We start from the raw sequence: 8,866 nt of genomic DNA, 5'->3' as shown, positions 1-8,866 counted from the left end.
TAGGCTCCCTTGAAACCTCGCCATAGATAAACCGTCGGCCGTCTTGCTGCTACAGTACACCGAGAACAACACTCGGAGAGATTACTCACCCGTACGATAGGGTAGTCGGGTTGTACGGCTAAGGGTACGGTCGATCCTCCTTAGTTAGAGCCCTGAAACATTGGGCCGAGTACTACTGCCAGACCCTTATGTATATTGCGATCTGTAGCACTTGACACTCCTCAATACCATAGTTCCCTTTTATATCAGGGGATCACACATCATCTCTTCCAGATCCGCTTGTGCAAAGGGGTGCAGCATCAGCAGACATCAGTCCCGCAGTATCGAGTTCGCAGATCAGCCATTCCGATCTATTAGATCCATCAGATCAGCAGCAGCAGTCTGTTCCGCCGCCCAGAGCTATCCGATCCGCCATTCAGATATCTCAGATCCACCAGATCGAAATCGTTGTGAAGGGTTCCTATATCGGGGTATAATTTTCATAGGACTTTTGGCCGCATTGACATTTTGAGGAATTGGCAACTGCAGTATTGATAAGGAAGGAGTAAAACTCCGTTAGGAGTTTTCACAAAAAAAAAAGAGTCTGAGATCTTCCGGGGCGCTTATTGGTGATCTTGCCCATCAGAATTAGGACGATGAGCTGAGCACAGTGGTACCATTCAATTCTTAGTGAAATTTTTTTAGGCGGTCCCAACTTTCAAAAAAATCAGGTTGGTGTATGGTAGAAACTAGAGCTCACGCGATGGCCAATGAAAGGATGGACAAACTTGAAGAATCCATGCAAACTGTCCACGTTTAGCTTAACCGACTAAGTAGCCTGGTCGAGGGCATGATACAGAAGGGCAAGGAGCAAGCCCACGAGGAGGTGTATAATGGCAATGGACACAATGAGGGTGAGTCTAGCCACTCTCCTCACGTCTGGCACACCCACCAACAACCCCGTCAGCGACCTCCCAAGTTGGATATGCATAAATTTGACGGTTCTCACCCGTCGGCATGGATAGCCCAAATGGAGCAGTATTTCAATCTGAATCACATCTTAGATGATGAGACTCAGCTTATGGTGGGGAGCATGTACTTGGACAATGAAAGGTGGAAATGGTGGGAATGGCATCAACGTTGCAATGGACCTTTTAGGACTTGGACCAAATTCACAAAAGCTCTTCAAGACCGCTTTGACCAGGAATCTTCTTTTTTGGGTCGTCTTACTAAGCTCCGACAGACTGGTACAGTGGATGAATATATTACAGCTTTTGAAGCCTTAGCCTTCCGCACTTGGGGTCTCTCAGATGTGTTCTACACGGAATGTTTTATCAGCGGTCTTAAAGAAGCTATCAAAGCCCAAGTCCTACTGCACCACCCTCCCACATGGACGGAGGCTTGCAAGGTAGCTCGTAACGTGGAACGTGCATTAGCAGCCCAATACAGTCGCCCAAATTTCTCCGCTAAAGGTCGCCCCCACAGGCTCACAACACGACTCAAACACTTAAGGTCCAAAAGGTGTCACCTGCGGAAATGGCCGAAAGAAGAAAGCAAGGCCTATGTTACTACTGTGATGAAAAATACTCCCCAGGTCATAAATGCAAGGAGCCCAAACTTTTTCAAATTGATGCCACTGACTACAACTCAACAGAGGAAGATCCACCACTTGAGGAACATGAGCCGCTAGAAGAAGACAACCAAAAGGACAATGTCTTTGACGAACCAGTTATTTCGTTGCATGCTTTGGTAGGGATTTCTTCCCCTCAAACTCTCAAAATCAGAGGTTTTATTAAACATCGCCCAGTAGTAGTCTTGATTGATAGTGGAAGTACACATAATTTCATCCATCAAAAAGTCGCAGAAGCAGTGCATTGTTTTGTACGAGCAGTTTCTAACTTCCAAGTCCAAATTACGGATGGAGGCACAATGAAAGGTGAAGGCCGCTGTGAAAATGTCAAACTTCAAATGGGGGATTATCAGTTGAAAACCCACATGTTTGCCATACACATGGGGGGTTGCGACATTGTCCTCGACGCTGAATGGCTCCGCACTCTTGGGTCAATCACAATGGATTTCCAGGAGTTATATATGAGTTTTAAGCAGAACAACTACACACATACCCTCTGTGGACTCCAGGCGGGAGCCCCCTCTATCATCAGCTCGCATAGGATGGAAAAATTGTTAAAAAAGGGCAATCATGGAGTTGTAGCTCAATTTAATGCCATCCAGGCAATCGAAACCAAGCCTCTGCCAATTCATCCTGAGATGCAACAGATTTTAAATAACCATCTGCCGGTCTTTGATAAGCCTCATGAGCTTCCACCCTCGCGAGGGGAACATGATCATAGCATCACCTTGGTTCCAGGGGCCCAACTCCCAAATTTGCGCCCATACAGATATCCGTTCACCCAAAAGAATGAAATAGAAAAAATAAACAAGGAACTTTTGGAAGCAGGTGTCATTCGTCCCAACATTAGTCCTTATTCATCCCCAGTGGTCATGGTGCTCAAGAAAGATGGGGAGTGGCGGATGTGTCCCGACTTCAGGGCCCTCAATAAGTTGACAGTCAAAGATAAATTTCCCATCCCGGTGGTTGACGATTTGCTGGATGAACTCAATGGGGCTCAATTCTTCACTAAGCTGGATCTTCGCTCAGGCTACCACCAAATTCGCATGAAGGAAGTCAACATTCCCAAGACTGCTTTCAAAACTCATGAAGGCCATTATGAGTTCCTGGTCATGCCATTTGGTCTTTGTAATGCCCCCTCTACTTTTCAGAGCCTTATGAACCACATTCTCAAACCATATCTCAAGAAATTTGTCCTTGTCTTCTTCGATGACATCCTCATCTATAGTTTCACTTGGGGCGCACATCTTTAGCATGTAGATCTACTCTTGCAACTGCTCCGCAAGCATAAATTATTTGTCAAGATGTCCAAGTGTTCATTTGGCATGGCAGAAGTAGAGTATTTGGGCCACATTGTGGGGTGTGAAGGTGTCAAGGTGGACCCCAAAAAGATCCAGGCAATGCAGGAATGGCCTCAACCTAAGACCTTGAAGAGCTTGAGAGGATTTTTGGGTCTCACAGGCTATTATCGTAAATTTGTTCGCAACTATGGTTGCATAGCGAAGCCCCTCACCCAACTCCTAAAGAAAAATTCATTCTTCTGGAATGAGGAAGCACAACAAGCCTTTATAGCTCTAAAAAATGCCATGTGTTCCACTCTAGTCTTAGCACTACCTGACTTCACCAAATCTTTTGTCATTGAATGTGATGCTTCGGGTACAGGTATTGGGGTGGTCTTAATGTAGGAAGGGCGACCTTTGGCCTTCACAAGCCAACAACTAAGTGGGAGGAATCTGGGCCAATCTACCTACGAGAAGGAAATGATGGCCATCTTACATGTAGTCGAGACCTGGCGACCTTACTTATTGGGGCGACGTTTCCAAATCCGCACAGATCATCACAGTCTTAAATATTTTTTGGAGCAACGCCTATCCTCCCCACAACAAAATAAATGGCTTGCCAAAATGCTGGGATATGATTATGAGATCATTTACAAGAAAGGGAACGACAATAGTGTAGCAGATGCATTATCTCGCCAATTTGAGGAGGAAAGTACTCTGTTAACAATTTCCCTCCCCATTCTAGAATTGATTGAAGAGGCTCGCAGGGAATGGTTTTCACACCCCGGGCTCTCCCAACTCATTTCTCAATTGCAGGTAGATCCAAATCCCACCAAGGGCTACTCGTGGCAGGATGATATTTTTCGCTATAGGGATAGAGTCGTAATATCGCCAACATCCACCCTCAAAAGTCGCATTTTGGCAGAATTGCACTCATCTCCCATTGCAGGACATTCGGGCTTTCAGAAGACGTATGCTCGCACCAGAAGATCACTTTTTTGGACAGGCATGAAAAAGGACATCCTTACTTTCGTAGCAGAATGCGATGTTTGTCAATGCCACAAAGGGGAAACTGTCAACACACCAGGCACATTACAACCATTGCCCATTCCGGCATCAATTTGGATGGAGGTTTCTATGGATTTCATTACAAGTCTTCCAAAGTCAGGGAACAAGTCAGTCATCATGGTGGTTGTGGACCGACTGTCGAAGTATGCTCATTTCTGTGCCCTACCCCACCCGTTTACACCAACTTTGGTCGCTCAATCTTTCATGGATCAGATCTTCAAATTGCATGGCATGCCCACTTCTATTGTGTCCGACCGCGACCCGATCTTCACCAGTAATTTTTGGCAGGAACTCTTCAGGATACAAGGCACTCAACTAAAACTCAGTACTTCCTATCATCCGCAAACGGATGGTCAAACCGAAGCCATCAACAAATGTCTAGAAACCTACCTTAGGTGTTTCACTTCAGAAAAGCAACACCTTTGGGTACAGTGGTTACCTCTGGCTGAATGGTGGTATAACACCAACTATCATGCCACCACCAAAATGACTCCCTATGAAGTAGTATATGGTCAACTCTCGCCTTCACCTACTTCGTATCTCAAGGGGTGCTCAAAAGTACAAGCAGTGGATCAACTCCTACAACACTGCGCAACCATGCTCGCCCATCTTAGAGAGAATCTTCATCAAGCTCAGAACCACATGAAGCAACAGGTAGACCTGCATCGCTTAGAGCGCCAATTTCAAGAAGGGGATCAGGTCTTTTTACGGCTACGACCATATAAGCAAACATCACTCAAAGACAAGGGGTGTCAGAAACTATCTCCCAAATTCTACGGACCATATCAAGTACTTCAGCGCATTGGAGAAGTGGCTTACAAGTTGGCCTTGCCACCTACTGCAAAAATCCATCCAGTTTTCCATGTCTCATGCCTCGAGAAAGTGATTAGGAACAATTGTAGAATTCAGACCAGTCTACCTGAATTGGACGAAGAAGGGTCCATCTGGCTTCAACCCGAACAGGTCCTAGACACACGAGACAAGCAACTGCGCGGCCGCATGATTAAGGAAGTCCTCGTCAAATGGAAAGACACCTCTTCGGAAGATGCAACTTGGGAACCAGCCACTATTCTTCAGCAGTTTCCGCAGCTTCAGCCTTGAGGACAAGGCTAGTCTTAAGGGGGAGGGCATGTTAGGGTCCCACCCTAACCCCCTTATTTATGTAATGGGATCACGTCATAGTCAAGATTCAATAAAGCCCATATTAATAATTGTAAGTGGTTAACCCACAATTAATGACGGGACCACAGCTAGTTGCAAATGCGCTGTAGTATTAGATAGATGGTATTAATAAAACCCACGGTATTGATCCGTGGTATTGCATGTATGAGTCATATATAAAGGATAGAGACTCCTTGCGAGGAGCATCGTGTCTTATTTTGTAATCGAGCTCTGCTCTATTGGAGGTTGCCCCCTCGAAGAGGCAAGTGAACATTACTCTCTGAATAATAAAATCATTGCTGTTCTGTGTTCTGGGTATCTTCTCTTCGCATATTCTGTATTTTGGTATTGTTTTGCAGGTTAAGAGCATAACATGCCTCACGCTTTTTTTAATTTCCTCCAAACCAAATATATTTTTAATGTCTGGATCAAAAAGCAGGTTTTTGAATTTTCCAGTTGGAGCTTAACATTGACAATGGATGTAGTTTTATATGTTTTCGAAATCACCTGCAGAAATATGACAGAGTAATGCCCACTGCTGCTTTGCAGTGCAGAAAGCCTTGTTAATATTGATATAAAATATAAAATTCATATATCATCTGTGTATTGGCAGAGGCGACAATGGAAAGACGAAGGAATAATTTTTGGGAATAATAGTGTTTTCCTTTCGTAAAGGGTTGGGATTGAACTATTCTTTATTGATGATCACTGTATAATAAAAACAATGACTCATTGAAGTATATTAGCTGGTGAAATTCTCTAATGGGGTCGTTCGTGAGACTTTTGAGGCCTCTGACCTGTGAAAGGTCCATTTCAACCAATTTTTGAATTCTAGTTAGATTTGACTTCTTGAATGTCACTGCTCAATCAATTACCATAATTGTATATAACTAATATAACTAATAATAATAATAATAATACATTATTTTATATCCTAAAATAGATGGTAAAAATTAATCATTTTTATCTGGAAATTATGAAGCATAAAACTGACTTGTTTATCAAATTTCGATTAGATTTCAAAATGTTAATCATTTTTATCTGGAAATTATGAAGCATAAAACTAACTTGTTTATCAAATTTCGATTCGATCTCAAAATGTTTATTAAAATTAGAGTAGATTTGTTTTGGGTTTTTATAAATATAAAGTTACATTACACTATTTTTCTTTTAAAAAAAAATCATTATTTTAGATTTTACGCTATCAATGTAAAAATGGTTTATACTTTATTAGAAATATTTTGTAATTAATATATATATTTATTTATTTCACGAGAATTTTAAATTTTTAAATTAATATAATATATTTATTTATTTATTTGATAATTTAGATTTTTTTGGTTAATTTAACTAAAATTTATTTTTTTGGGTTCATGGTCGGGTAAAGTTGGATCTTTTTTTCTAACATCTTAATAATAAGCCTAGCTCCATAAAATTTATTATGAAATATGAAATCAATGGGAATTTCTCTTTTTCTTGACGTCTTTATTTCAAAGAAGGACTGCCTTTTCTTGATTTTTTTCATAAGAAAACTCACATGGAGCAATATTTTCATGCTAAGTCCCATCATTTCCCTGCTCAAAAGTTGGGTGTTCTCAACACTTTAGTCGCTCATGCATTTAGAGTTTCTGATGAAAGTCACCTCGAAGATGAGAAAACTCATTTCCTCAAAGTTTTCAAAAATATTGGTTATAGTAAGCTCGAATGTCTTAAGGTTTCCTTAAAGTTGGCAGGGGTTAATTAAAAAAAACCCAATGATTGGTTTTCTGGGGTGCACTTTCTTTTTATACGAGGGACCACTAATAAGATTGCAAGGATCTTATGAAAGCACAATGTTCCTCAACTTTTAGGTCACTTAACACCATTCAAAGTTCCTTAAGATCTGTAAAAGACCCGGTAGATCCTAAGAATATGAAAGGTGTTTATGTAATCCCTTGTTCATGCGGGACACCCTATGTTGGTGAAACTGACCGCTCAATAAATCAAAGGATTTAGGAACATGAGGCAGACATTAAGCATGGAAGGGCCCACTCCTCAGCATTAGCAGAACATGTGGAAAAGACAAAACACCACATCTGCATTGAAGACGTCCGGGTCATTGTTAGGATAGATCATTTTCATCTCCATAAGTTTAGGGAGGCTATAGAGATTGAAAGGAGGCCAAGCAATCTGAATAAAGACGAGGGCTGGAAAATTAGCAATTGTTGGATCCTTGTCATTTCCTCTTAAGTTTTTATCTATTTTATTTATATTTATTTATTTATTTTCTTTTTCTTTTTTTCTTAATTTCTAAATTTTTATTTTTTTATTATTTATTTGCATTTTTTTATCTTGACTTCACTTGACTTTATTTTCTTTATTAATTTAATTAATTAATTAAGTTTTATTTTTGTTTATTTATTTTATATTTTTTAAGTTTGACCATTTGTTATTTTTATTTGTTTTTAAGTTTTTAAAATTAACTGTTTTGATTATTTAAGTTTGACCCAAATACTATTTTTATTTTATTAATTATTTTAGTGTTTTGATTATGTAGGTTTGACTCAAATGTTTTTGTTTAAGTTTAACCATTTATTATTTTTGTTTTGTTTTGTTTTTTTTTTTTTTAAAGTTTGACCAAAATATTAGTTTTATTTTATTAATTGTTTTGATTATTTAGGTTTGACCTAAACATTATTTTTATGTTAGATATTCATTTCATTAAAAAAAATGATTAATTACTTTCCTTAATTCAATATGAATAACTATATTCTAACAAGTATTTCCTTATATTAAAGTATTATTTATTAATAAATTATATTTATTTAGTCAAATCTAAGTGTTATATTATAATAGCTAAAAAAAATCATCTTTGTTTATTTAACTTGATGCCAAGATCTGTGTTGGAAGAATCACCGCACCTCTATAGAATCCGTAATTTCCACCCTGGGGATCCTAGTTACTGGCTTGTAATGTTTACCAACACCTGCGGGTTTTGGTGTAACGGCAAACCTCCACATGGTATCAGAGCTATTTGAGGGCCGCGTCCGTTGGTGATCCAAATCTGAAGCCGGTAGAACTGCATGCGGCTGTCGTTTCCTAGATCTGCTGTTTCTGACTGCTTTCGCTCTGTTGCGTTCAGAGCATCTGTTCCAGTGAGGAACCCCTTTCGTTTCACGCGAAAAGGTTTCCGGTAGCCCTAGCTGCGTCATTTTTCAGATCGGGAGGTATACAATGTTTTTTGCAGTTTACTGTTATTTTCTCTCTGCTTATTTCGGTTTCGGTTTATTTAGCCTTTTTTTTAACCGGATCTATACCTTTCATTTCTGCGTATGCTCTTTGCCCTGCGACTCTGTGCGATCTGGGCAAATCAGAAACAGAAAGGAAGGATTTTTCTCATGCGTATGCTCTTTTCCCTGCACCTTAGTGTGATTTCGGAAAATCAGAAACATTGAGAAAAATATTTAGTTTTTCGGCTAAAGCTAACTTTGAGAATTTTTTTATTTTTTTTTTTTTTTTATTTTTTATTTTTTTTTTTATTTTTTTTTAATTTCTAGTTTTTTGGCTAAAGCTAACTTCGAGCCGCAAGGTTCGTTTTTCTTTGCGTATTCGTGTTGGGTTTTGTAGGGAAAAAGAGCTTTCTTAAGGCAAGCACGCAAACCAAGGCCCCCCCCTCTCTCTCTCTCAAATTTTTTGTATAGATCAATTGGTTCAAAGCTATTTTAAGAGAGTAGAGGTCTTGGGTTCAAGTCTCCATTTTGTGGGGGCG

The sequence above is a fragment of the Pinus tabuliformis genome, chromosome J, assembly GCF_031772625.1.
Source record: "Pinus tabuliformis cultivar Carrire ecotype Pingquan chromosome J, CPIR1, whole genome shotgun sequence".
Taxonomy (NCBI): Eukaryota; Viridiplantae; Streptophyta; class Pinopsida; order Pinales; family Pinaceae; genus Pinus; species Pinus tabuliformis.
This window is presented reverse-complemented; position numbering follows the sequence as displayed.